The 12,100-nt window shown below is 45.6% G+C and overlaps 2 long non-coding RNA genes across 3 annotated transcripts in view; one reads left to right on the forward strand and one right to left on the reverse strand.

Annotated features, from left to right (window-relative positions):
- LOC109282132 (uncharacterized) overlaps positions 1-12,100 on the forward strand; it is a 123,726-nt gene that overhangs the window by 97,927 nt on the left and 13,699 nt on the right. The window lies entirely within an intron of this gene.
- The window catches only part of LOC132244726 (uncharacterized), a 54,196-nt gene continuing 44,672 nt past the window's right edge, over positions 2,577-12,100 (reverse strand). The window contains exons 2-3 of the long non-coding RNA XR_009456472.1: positions 4,623-4,783; positions 2,577-3,314 (exon numbers count right to left, since the gene is read on the reverse strand). This is a non-coding gene — a long non-coding RNA (uncharacterized LOC132244726). The remainder of the gene's footprint in view (positions 3,315-4,622; positions 4,784-12,100) is intronic.

The raw sequence follows: 12,100 nt of genomic DNA on the forward strand, positions 1-12,100 counted from the left end.
TACCTGTGGATACCTGTACACAGGTGTGGAGGCTGTTCCAACACACTGTAATTACAGTGTGTCAGAGCAGACTCAATTAATCAAGTCTGCTGGAGTGTGGTAATTACCACACTTCAGTAGCCTCCTGTGTCTCATGTATCAGCATGCATGCCCATATTTAAAAATGGCAGCAGGGGTGCTTGAATTAAAGCTCGTCAAATGCAGGGACGCCGATACACGAGATGTTGGGGTGCTTCAATTAGAGTGGGTCTCGGAGCTGCTCTAATTAAAATGCTGCCCCCCTCACTCCTAGAACATGTATAAAAGTGGCCCCCCCATGTAAGGTACTAAATTAATGAACATTAGGCTGCACTAATGCACAGTAGCGCATTTGCACACTTTTTTAGTGATGCTTAATGTGCAGTAGACTATTTTACTGCACACTGGCGTAATGTCATTTTTTTGACGTGATGCACAGTAAAATAGTCTACTGCATTAAACCACATGTGTAGATATGCCCATTTAGTCTCTATGGCATCATCTTGCCCTATCTTTTTTCTTGACTGACTTCAGATGAAAATGGCTAACCACCTCTCTATATAATATTAAAATAAAAGAAAACAGACAACTCTAAAAAAAAAAGAAGGTTGTTGGAGTTCCCAGTGTCAGTGATAGCAGTATCATCAGTGCTGTTGTCTTCGTTAGGTGTTATTAATTTGTTGTCAGTATTGGAGTCTCAGGAACTGTGGTGTCAACGAAGTGGCAGCCAGGCGATTCCAACACCAATCTTGTCTTAAAGAATGACCACAGGCTTATTTGGGTGGCAAGGACATGGCCAGATTTATTGTTTGCAAACATAGCCCTAATATATTTTGGCCTGACAAGTACATCAGACCAGGAGTTAAGGCATTTGTACCTGTGATACGGTAATTGGCACAACACCATGCAGGCTCCCCTAGGCCACTACAAATTTCCCATGCTTTCCAACTCTCCTTTTATACAGTGATGAAAACAAATTACATATTACATTCCATCTTGAATATCTTAAAGTGCCCTGTACCATGGGGTTGTTCCACATCCTTAGCTGCCTGTTTTTTTTCCAAGCATATCATCCTATGCCAAGTTTTGCTTACATAAGGAGTCCAGGCATCAGTCAGGTTTGCTCATCAGGCCAATGATTTAAGTCAGCTTTTGTGTGAGCAGTTTATCTTGATCAGTGTTCCAGGGAAGACTTTCAAAACTTTCATTCTGATTTCAATTCATTTTTTTTTTTTTTAAGAATATGACATTAAAATCAACATATTTCTATTTGAAAAAATAGCCTTCTTTTGATGGAAAAGTATACTGCTGACTTTTTTTGACTGGCTGTGGTAGTCATGTCCACTGTTTCAGAATGGGAGGAGGGAAAGCGAGCAGAAGGAGCTCATTCTCGGGGTTTCCCAGCTGATGTTGAAGGGTGAGGGGTTGATCACCACCCTCCCTCCCCCAATCTTGGGGGAAGCTCCAATCCACCTGCTCCATCCTTCAGTGCAGGCTGAAAAACCCCAGACCATACTTCCTCTGGTGCTTTTCCCCTCTCCCATTCTGAAAACAGTGACAGACTGGGAGGCAGCGCAGACAGAGGTTACTGAAGACACTATAGTTTGAAACATCTTCATCTGAACCCTCATGCAATGAAGGTTCAGATTTTTGTGGGATTGGGACCTTTTAAAGCGCTTTGCAGCCATGCAGTTCTGTTTGGTCACAGCTGTAAAGCACTGGCCATACTGGGCGAAAATTGTCACTTCTGACTGTGCCCTAAGAGGCTTGTAGTGCTCATTTTTGTGAACTAGGACTTATACAGAGATTAGTCTTTGGCACCCACCCTCCTGATGTCTGTAGTGATGCCATAATTCAGCCTTCCAAGTGTGAAAGACCACTAGCAGCTACATCCCCCTCACTGCAATTAGCTGAAGAAATACTATGTGGAAAAATGCCTTACATGACATGTTAAGGCATTTTACCAAGAATACATGTGCTATAAACCTTAACCATAGTAGCAGACAAATGGCTCCTAATATGAGAATTCAGTCCAGGATAATTTATTGCAATCTCCTTAACCTGGACACAACCCTCAGTGACACTGAACATCCATTATGTTTGGCACAGCTGAATAAACAAGAGGAAATGCTAGTTCTAAGCCAACTATGCCTCCCTTAATCAGGGACCAGCAAGGAGCTGACCAGATCCTCAAGACAAATTAAAGTAGATATCCTCTCAACCATTCTGTTGGTGGACTTGAATTCAGGGCCCTCACCCCTCTACTCACCCTGGAATATCTCTGCCCCATCCCCATCTAGTCTTTACTAGCCCATATTCTCTCAGTGCCTCTGGGTTATTTCAAGGGGTTTATTATTATTATTATTCTGCTCCAGAGATGCAAGAAACCTTATTGTGGCCAAGGATTTCAGTGGGTTCAGATAGGAAACTGAAGGTATGTCTGTATTACCAATGAAGGCATGTAAGTAGCATAGGTAGTCATTTCTGATTCACCGATTCCTAAGTCAGTGAAAATCTACACAACATGCACACCTCCTGGGAAAGTCAGCTTTGAAGCATTTATCCATCAAACTATTTAATCACTTCACTTAAGGCTGCATCATTTAGCATCAAAGCATGTTGTTTTCCTTGAACTGTGCAGTTCAAGTGCCTTATGTGGCTGGCTGCTTCTTAAAGAATAAAATAAACGCTTTACATCTTTAAAAGTCATGGGGCCAACAATTTTCTCCTTTCAGCCTGAAAGTGTAGGTGCATTACTGAAAGCAATTCATTCCTCAGATTTGGCACAAAACGAGCTGATTTGATTTGTTTCTATTGCCTCTTGCTACAGGCAAGGCGCAAAATTGAGAAAAAGGAACATATTGTGCCTGGTATTGAAGAATATATTTAAATAAGAGACAGTCCCCTAATTTGATCATGGTTGGCATTATTCCAAACTGGTGTTATTTCAGAGACTAGAAGTTATCATAGTTTGTTGCTTGTTATGCTTTTCAAAACTAAAAAAATCTCTCCATCTAAATGCAAATTTCATTTTTTTCTTTATTTTTGTTTTTGCTCAAGGGCTGCCAAACCGTAGTTGCCTTGGAAACATTGCTACAATTAAAATTTAAACTCTAAAACTGTCAAGCTCTATTGGGAAAGAGAAGTGTTTCTAGAAGTCCCCACATAGTGGCAAACAGTGAATCTTTCCTGATAGTCAAAGACAAAGTGAAACTTTCGAAGAAAACTTGATGTGTTGAAAAGTATGATATAGTCAAGCCAATCTTATGACACATCTGGTCTCATTCTGAAGTAATCTGGGAACAGAGAATGGACAAATAGATTTGGAAAATAAATCAAGATTTACTCAACTGAACATTTTAACAATTCTAGCACCAAGTTTGACCATATGATCAAAATATAATAACACCTCCACACCCATTATTACTGCTATCTTCTCCTTTCCCTTTTTTCTTGGCTTGTGGGCCAAATTCTGTTACCCACTGCAGCCACTGTACCTGGCTCCAAGTGCCTTTGACTGTGACTCAACATATACACAATGGCAGAATGGACACATAAGATGGAACAACAACATCTAAGGGTCTTGTTAAACATTCATTTTAGGTGGCTCCTGAAGCTCTAAACCCCAGGATTGTCCACACATTAACACCTGAAACTAGTTTTAAGCACACTTTAGGCAGCTTAGAGTTATACCATTCCAGGGCAGGTTTATCTTTGATCCATGTTACTCAGCTCATGTTCCATTAAAATGTGGCCACTCCTCACAGATGAGCCACTTATGTTGCAGTTCCCCAGCATCCCAGGATGCAGCATCTCCTCCCCACCCTCCTGTTCTTTGTGGACAAACTTTCCACCCCCAGAACTCTATTGCTTAGGGGGCTGTTCTGGCACCAAGCCAACTCCCCCTCCTGCTCCCATGGGTGGACCTTCCCCCACAGCCTGAAGAACAAATGCTAGCTACCCAGGTCTCAGGATATGGATGGGCTCCAGGAGTGGGGTCTAGAAGGGGTTGGGGAACAAGGAAGGGAGCTGGATTGGGTCCCCAGGAGTCTGGGCATCCTTCCCAGGGCAGGGATAGTAGCTCCCTCAAAAGCACCTTCCCTCACCACTCCCACCTCCCAGCCACAACAGGAAGCATGACCAGCACCCCCTAGACCCAAACCCCAATTAATTAAAACATGAGACCTTTAATTTTCTTCCTCTTTATTTCTTTTTTTAATGATTTTTTAATCTTCATTTTACTTTATCCTTCAGTGGCTGGCTGTCTTCATTTCAACACCGTTCCTCCATCCCCCACTTCCTTTCCTCCTCCCATTTCATTACCCATCCCCCATCCCATTAATGCTCCACCTCTCAGCTCTGTGTTTCTGCCCCACCCCCCCAGCCTACCTCTCTCCACCTAGAGCAGAGATTGGCACTTGCCCTGTGTGCGGGCCGGGCCCCGATCCCGCCGCCAAGTGCGAGTCGGGGGGGGCGATCCGCAGCCCGTCTTTGCGCATGCGGGCTGTGGCCAGCAGCCCGGGCACGCAGGGTCGGAGAAAACCGGTGGCGAGCTAGAATTAGTCACAAACGCATAGTGGTTGATTAAAAGATTATTTACTTACACCCAAAGATGGTAGTGGTGTAGGCTGGACAGCTTTCCAGGTGCAGCTCCGCTTAAATCCTCGTTGGAGCATCACGACAAATTCTTTCCCATGGAGTTGTTTAAGCTCTGTGGGTTCGAAAATTGGGTTCGGTTCCCTGGTCCACCCGAGTTGTTAAGACTCTGTGGGTTTGAAAATTGGGTTTACAGGAAAGGGATACAACTTGGATTGCGCTCAGCGACGGGGAGAGGCTAGAGACGGTTCGTTCTTTTGTTCCCCCTTCCGGAGTTGTTAAAGCTCCGTGGGTTCAGTTATTAAGCTTCTATTGCCTGCTTAAGAGAGGTGCGTTGGGTCCGCAAGGGTCCACATTGCTTAGAGATCTTCACACAGCGCGAAGTCTCCTCCTCCTGGCGAGTTCTGTATCTCTCCAGTTTTCCTCTCTCTCCGGCTTGGGCGGAAGCTACCCAAGCCTTTTGTACGGCTAGCAAGCCAATAGCTAGCCGCCACGTATGCCTACATTTAGAACCGGCCAATAATGTGGCGTGAATCTAAATACAAATGGCGGGAACTCCTTTGCAAGGTGCATCACTAGTATGCAGCAAGGAAATGCACCCTGCAAAGAAGCTACAAAACGGCGGGAAAGCCTTTTGCACCCGGAGCTCCCCTCCACAGCAGAGAACTCCACCATGCAAAGAAACTATAATTTGGCGGGAAAAATAATTTAGCGGTGCCGAAGCACACACAAACAAAAACCACAACTTTGGGTTGTGACACCCTGGTTCACCAGCCCTGTAATGGCAACTCACAGCTACAGCTCCTCATCAGATCCCTGCTTGCCAGCCCTCTTGTGGCAAGCTACAGCTGTGCAGGTGGGGGACACTCAGAGGATTTTAGCCTTAAGATGTGACTGCTCCAAACTCAAGCTAGCACTAACACCAATCAGCATTTGTGCAGCTCAAAGTACAATGTGTAGCAAGGCCCTAAGTTAGAGCCATTCTGGCACATAGCCTAGAATATGGAAGTCATAAAGATTGCTTTAAGTCATCTTTTCCCTCCAGCCTGTGCCTTTTGTATTAACCCTCCAGGAAAGTAAAGCACAGAATCTGGATTTGCTTGCTCACTTATTTGTTAGTTATTCTAGTAATGACCCAGTTGTAAACAAGGATCCCATTGTTCCAGAAGTCATAGGACAATAAGACAGTCCCTGATGCTAAAAGTGTATGCTCTAAATGTATTATTGGAAAGCATATAAATATAGATTACGAGCATTCTGGAGCTGTGACTGCCTCATTTGTCTACACTGTGCTTATTTGATTGGGTACTTAATTGGAATCCCTGAGCTCCTGCCATACTAGAGAAAAATCAGTATTGGAACAGAATCAAAAGTTTTCTGGTGGTCTAGAATTAAACCAGAACCACTTCTCATGATTACAGTACTAAACCTGAACATAATCTTTTCAAAACTTTCTATTCTAGAACATGAACAGATCCACAGGTGAATTTAATTAAAAGATTCCCATTTTGGAACAAAGCCAGTAAGTTACTCATGGTTTTAGGGCCAAATACAATTGATACCTTGGCACTTGAATGCTAAGACACAAGCATGATAAATGCTACATTATATGCCCACACCTTAATCAAATGCAGCCCTTTCTAGAACCCATCTTTTAGGAGGCATGGTGCTGACATGCTCAAGTAGCTCCTCCCTCCTGCTATGTTTGTGTGTGTGTGTGTGTGTGTGTGTGTGTGTGAGTGTATGTCAGCTAGGGTGGCCATCATAGAGGACATTCCGGTTTTCTGCTACTCTGTCCTCTGTCCTCTATTGATATAAACCCCAAAGCCTTTATGCCCTCTATTTTTCTCTTCAAGAGATAAAGGTGTCTTTTTGTGTATCAAAAGAGGACAGAGGACAACTGGACTGTCCTCTATGATGGCCACCCTAGTGTGTGTGCGTGCACACATTCAACACATTTGAAAAGATTCTCCTCAAACTAGCTCAACTTGAGGTTTAGATGACCAACACTTCAAATGTGAATTTGGTAATATCTTTTATTGGCTCAGCTGTATCATTGGGAGACATGTTCAACAAGCTTTCAGTTAAAAAAGTGCCATTCCTCAGGCATAAGAAAGCAGATATAGCCTAAGCTAAATACCAGATAAAATAATGCCTTCTGTTTATCTCCATTATGTAAATATAACTTAAAGCTTTAATTGGAAGTCACTTAAAGAAGTGGGAAAGGACAGGAAACCTGTGGAGCAAAGAAGTTTTCAGAAGTAGCTACAAAGCAAGTAAAGGACAATTGAATTACATACGTTAGGCAAAACAATAGACATTCAAAATGGAAGAGGAAGAGGGTTGTTCCAATCTCTGGAGTACAGAGAGAGAACATGTAAGTAGTAATAAGCCACAAAACCAATATCTGTATTCAGTCCATAGGCTAAATTGTATATGTTTCTTTCCCACCCTGGAGGACAGGCATTTTGTACCCTAAAGCATGTCTAACATCTTTCCAAGCTACAGTTAGCCCAATAAAAGATATTGCCAAATAAACTTAACTTGCATATTCTCCAGCCTATCCCAGCTACACCACCATTCCAGCTCTCCCTCAACATTGTCAGTAACATTTTGTACCCTTTAAAGATGCACAAGCTCCGTGAGTAGGCAATAAAAATATGTTTAATCTGCTGCCTCTTAATGGAATTATATGACATTCTTTGTCATCAGCTATGGACTTTTTAACTATTCTCCCATTTCCATCCACTTAAAAAATGGGAAGTACTTACAAATCTGTGTTTTCTTATTTAGATTCCAGTTACTGTTTATAATTGTCACTTTTCAGCCAATAAAGTAGCCCACAGGGGCTCTTTAAAGTTCTTTCATATTGGAAATAAATAATTTCAGGCTCATTTTGAAAACCCATTTTAAATGTATTTACTCAAATGAAAAGTGCACAACAGCTCTGTTCAAGCACACACACTGTACTGTGAAATTACGTTCAGACTCAAGAGGATTGCTCCAAATGGCGGCACTGTGGATAATGCTGATCTGTGTTGTCATGCAAGAGTCTAGAGCAACTGCAGGATGAATGCCTAAATAGACTGCATTCAGTCCTTGGGAGTTTCCCCTCCCCTCCCAGACTGGAATGGACTTAATATCTTTTACAGTGGGGCTAGGAATCTGTGTGCACTACCATCAGGACAGACCAAGATAAGGGAACAAAGGTAGCTTTAAAACTTCTTTATCACCCACATTATTTTGGAAGGTCCTTAGGGCCAAAACAGACCCTAAGTAATGACTGACATTTTGGGAAGTTGCTCTAAATTTTGACATGCTCCCCAGAGCTGTCCATGGCTAGTAGGCCGGAGCTATCACAGAGGCATGTTCACCTGCAGTACATGTGCAAGTGCGAGAAAGCCACTCTCTGTTCTAACTCTCCATTCCAAATAGCAAGTTGGAGACGAAATTAAATTACTGACCATTTAGCTCAGTAAATATGTATAGCAAATCAATCTGAAGAATGAACCCACCTCCTCATTCCCTATTTCATGCCCCTTTCTGTAATTACATGGTTAATTCTGGAGACATTCATAACTCTCCTCAATGCAGAATACAGTGACTTGTGAGGTTTCAAAAATAGGCTAAAACAAGGAGGGAGACAGACCAACCTGCTATACAAGTCCACTGAAAAATATTCAAACTGACTCCTAATATCACCAATGTTCAAAAGCTACATACCCCAAGAGCCCCTGCAATGTGTCCCAAACCCTTGCCTGACGTGCCCTGTTACTTATCTTAGGAGCTGGGACAAACAGCAGCGGGAAGGAAATGCCAGTGAAGGCTTGGCAGTTCTGCAGCTGCCTGAGCCTGCATATTGGTGAGCACTGGGGGCGTGGCTCTCGAGAAGTGTGGGCTGCTGAAAAGGCAGCCAGGGACCCAGCTGAGCTGGCGCCAAGGTGTGGGGAGCAGAATGCTGGCTGGAAGATGCCAGCTTCAGAGCCAGTAGGCTCCAACCCCAGATGCCAGGGGAAGGAGCTGGGTGCTTGCTGGAGGACCCAGATGGGTGAAGCTGAGAGAAGCCTTGGGGGCTGACAGGGGCAAGGGAGCACTACTAAGGAGCATCAGCCTCAAGGAATGCCGCAGGAGAACAAGGGGCTCTGGCCAGGAGCTCAGACACCATGGCTAGGAACGGCTCCTCAGGACCTCAGGCATCCCTAGGCAGCCCTGCAGGGAGCAGAGCATGAGGGATCATGAGCCCCTGGGAGGGGGAAGTAAACAACACTGGCTAGAGAGACCAGGACAGCTGGACCACAGGTCAGCCAGGACCCAGGGAGGTCATGCCGGAATAGATGGCAGAGGCTGGGCACAGGGCGATGGCCTGTCCCCATGCCTACTAGGATAGAATGGATGGACAAGTCTCCCCAAGGGACTGAGGGCCAAAAGAGGCAGAATCTCAGGAACCCACCAGTAGATGCTGGTCATTTTTCAGTTACGTTTTCTTTAGTAACAGTCTAGCCCCAGACGGAGCAGGTTTAGTTACCCAGGAGAGGGAAAGCTGACCCAAAGATGAGGGATGGACCTGGGAAGACTGACAGCCAGGAATACCTGACCCTGTACAGGCAGGCAGTGTGGATGAGGTGGAACCATCCAGGGGAAGACTTGTGGGGAGCAGCATCTATCCAGGCCAAGGATGTGGTAAGGGTAGGGTAAAAGGGAGGTTTGGAGCCCCACGAAGACATCCCAGGGCTGAGACCCTCTTGGGCCACCTATAGGGAACTGCCTCCCCAACAATGAACATTAAAGACATGGCAGGTGAGAAGGGGCAGTGCCCAAAACATCTAGGTGGCACCGAAACCAGATCTCACCCTGATTTTGCTGGGGGGCAAAGCACCGACCAAAAGGGGGCCAAAACCTTATAACACCTACCAGCGACACCCAACATACGGCCAGATTCTGGGTGAGCTGAGGATTGGTTTTCAGGAGCGGTGACATGCACATAGAGAACTGACACACAGGATAAGAACAGATATTCAAAAAGCCCAAGATGGAATTGGTCTAAGCTACATGGTTTTCTGGGAGAGGCATGAGTTAGATTGGTAGTGAACAGAACACACGTTCACCCTTTGGTTGGGGAGGAAGGGGCATGCAAGCTGTCGGCACTGGCTGAGGTCAGCAGGTTGGGGGCACTCCTTCATGCCTCCCTGCAGGGCCCATTGGCTCCCCAGGCTGCTGGAGACTGTGAGAGCAGCCCAGGACCTGGGCACCCCACATTGGCTGCTGGGCATGGGCGAGCAGTCCCTCCTCCCCATACATGCTGTGTTGTCTGTCAGCCACAGGCATCTGTCAGCTGCAGGAAGGCAGTGTGGGAGGTGGGGAGGGAGCGAGAAAGGAGGCATCTGTGTCCCTGAACAAACCCTGTCATAAAGCACCCCATGATGTACACACAGACCTGACATTGAGCCCAGGAGGACCCCCATGAGCAGGTGCCTTATTCTCAGGCTCTACATGTGCTTTTGACATGGTGCCAGGTGCTTTTAACCAGTGAACAGCATTAATAAAGTGTCCACGTATCATGCGTGTCACCGGTGCAGCATGTCCCTGTGCTGAGAAAATGGCAGCAAGCTGCTTTGAACTAAAACACATCAAAGTGCACCACTGCCATTTTCTCAGAGCAGAGATGTGCTGCACCACTGATACACATAACGCACAAGGCTGCCAGAGCATGTCAATGTATGTGCTCCAGCAGACTCGACTAATTGATTCCACTCTGACCCACTGAATTTCTAGCATGTCGGACCAGGCTCTCTGCATGTGTGTAAATGCCCATGGAACCCAACTAGGCACAGACACCTCCCTTCCCCTCCGCACTACTTGCCTGTGGTTGACAGCTAGCTGGAGGCAGGAGGCAGGGCTGTGGAGAGGGACTGTGCTGGAAAAGGTCTGTGATGATGTGGCTCTGTCACAGCTTAAGGATGGGGCCTGTTGGAAGCAGCTGAGAGCAGGGCGAGTACTAGTGCACTTTCCTGCAAAGGAGGTCCAGTGGGGGGCCACAAAGGAGTCTGGGATGCTGGTGGATGGTGACCTAACTTGAATCAATAGGGGAGCTGTTACTGAAGTTTGATGTACTGGTCTAACCTAAATTGATTTTGACTGCACATCAATACAGGTCTATCTTAGACTGGGTTCCTCCAGTTTTAGACCAGCGTTTGTGCACTGAACTTCTGCTCTGTTATGGGTTTACCAATTTTTGACCACTTAGACTGCTAAAAATATAATGTCTGCACTTGGCTATAGTTGGCAAAATCCCTCCTCTCATTGCCCATGCTGGTGCTTTATGATCATGGTCACAATTCATCATTTCCAAGTATTTAGCCTCTTATAAGCCTCATGTTTACCACAGAAGTTGTATCACTGCTCAGATAAGAAACAGAAGACCAGGGCATAAGCAACAGCTTTATTGTGTGTGACAATGCCTCACAGAAAATAAATCACAGAAAGGTTCAGCCAAGAATAGCTCACTCTAATTAGTTTCTAAGACAAGAATTTTATGGAATGACACTTACACCACAATGAAAAGTGGCCAGAATTGGACAGATGTGCTTTAACTCAATGTCAGAGACTCCCAGAGCACTACTGGCTAGGTCCTCAGTCACTATCCCCAGTGAGCCCTAATGCAGTGGACAGGAAAGCAGGCCCAGCTGGTAGATAATCCCTTGAAGACCAACCACTGCCTACCAGCAAAGGTTAGAGATGACCTCTGGCTGCTCCAACTGTGGCAGAGTGATAGAGTGATTTAGATAACTTGAGAGCAGAACAGTTCTGACTTCTCTCTGTTCTGAGTGCATCTGGGTCCAGCGAAATCAGGATACAACCTTTTATACATGTGTAACAGGGAGCCAGAAGACTCCTGTTACTTAAGAGAAAACTGCAGCAAGGTGAGCTAGCTCAGGGAACTCTAGCAGCTGAGAAATTAGCAACTTCCTAGCTGAGTTGTAGCCAAAAGCAAGCAGAAACAGGCACAAGGGACAGACAGCCAGGCTGCTCAGGGGCTAAGAGCTGCAACCAGTAGCTAAGCAGCTGCAAGGACAGGCAGGCAGGGCTTTAGGGTTAGAATGAACACAATGGTAATGGCTTCTGAGTCACCTGACCAGAAGGGGGCAGGGCTTAGTGTGCATATAAGCTCAGGGCCTGAGCCAGAGCAGGCAGGCAGGCCCTGGAGGCTGCCGAAGAAGGGGCTCCAAAGCAGGAGGAGCCAGGAAAACTCCTAGCTGGCACTGATGCTACCCCAGGAAAGGCAAGCAGAATGCTGCTGCCTTGTAGAGGAATGTGACCCATGATAAATGGAAGATTGGTTGTACAGATAAGTAGCCACTGCTTATGTTCAAACCCAAAGTGGGTTTGTTGGTGTTATAGCCAGAGGGCTTATTCCTTTGTTATAGTTTATACCAGTGGTTTGGGTGGGACTGTAAGCAGTTGTTTTGGAGGTCCTGGTGGTGCCCAA

This window comes from Alligator mississippiensis, chromosome 1 (assembly GCF_030867095.1).
Source record: "Alligator mississippiensis isolate rAllMis1 chromosome 1, rAllMis1, whole genome shotgun sequence".
In the NCBI taxonomy this organism is placed as follows: Eukaryota; Metazoa; Chordata; order Crocodylia; family Alligatoridae; genus Alligator; species Alligator mississippiensis.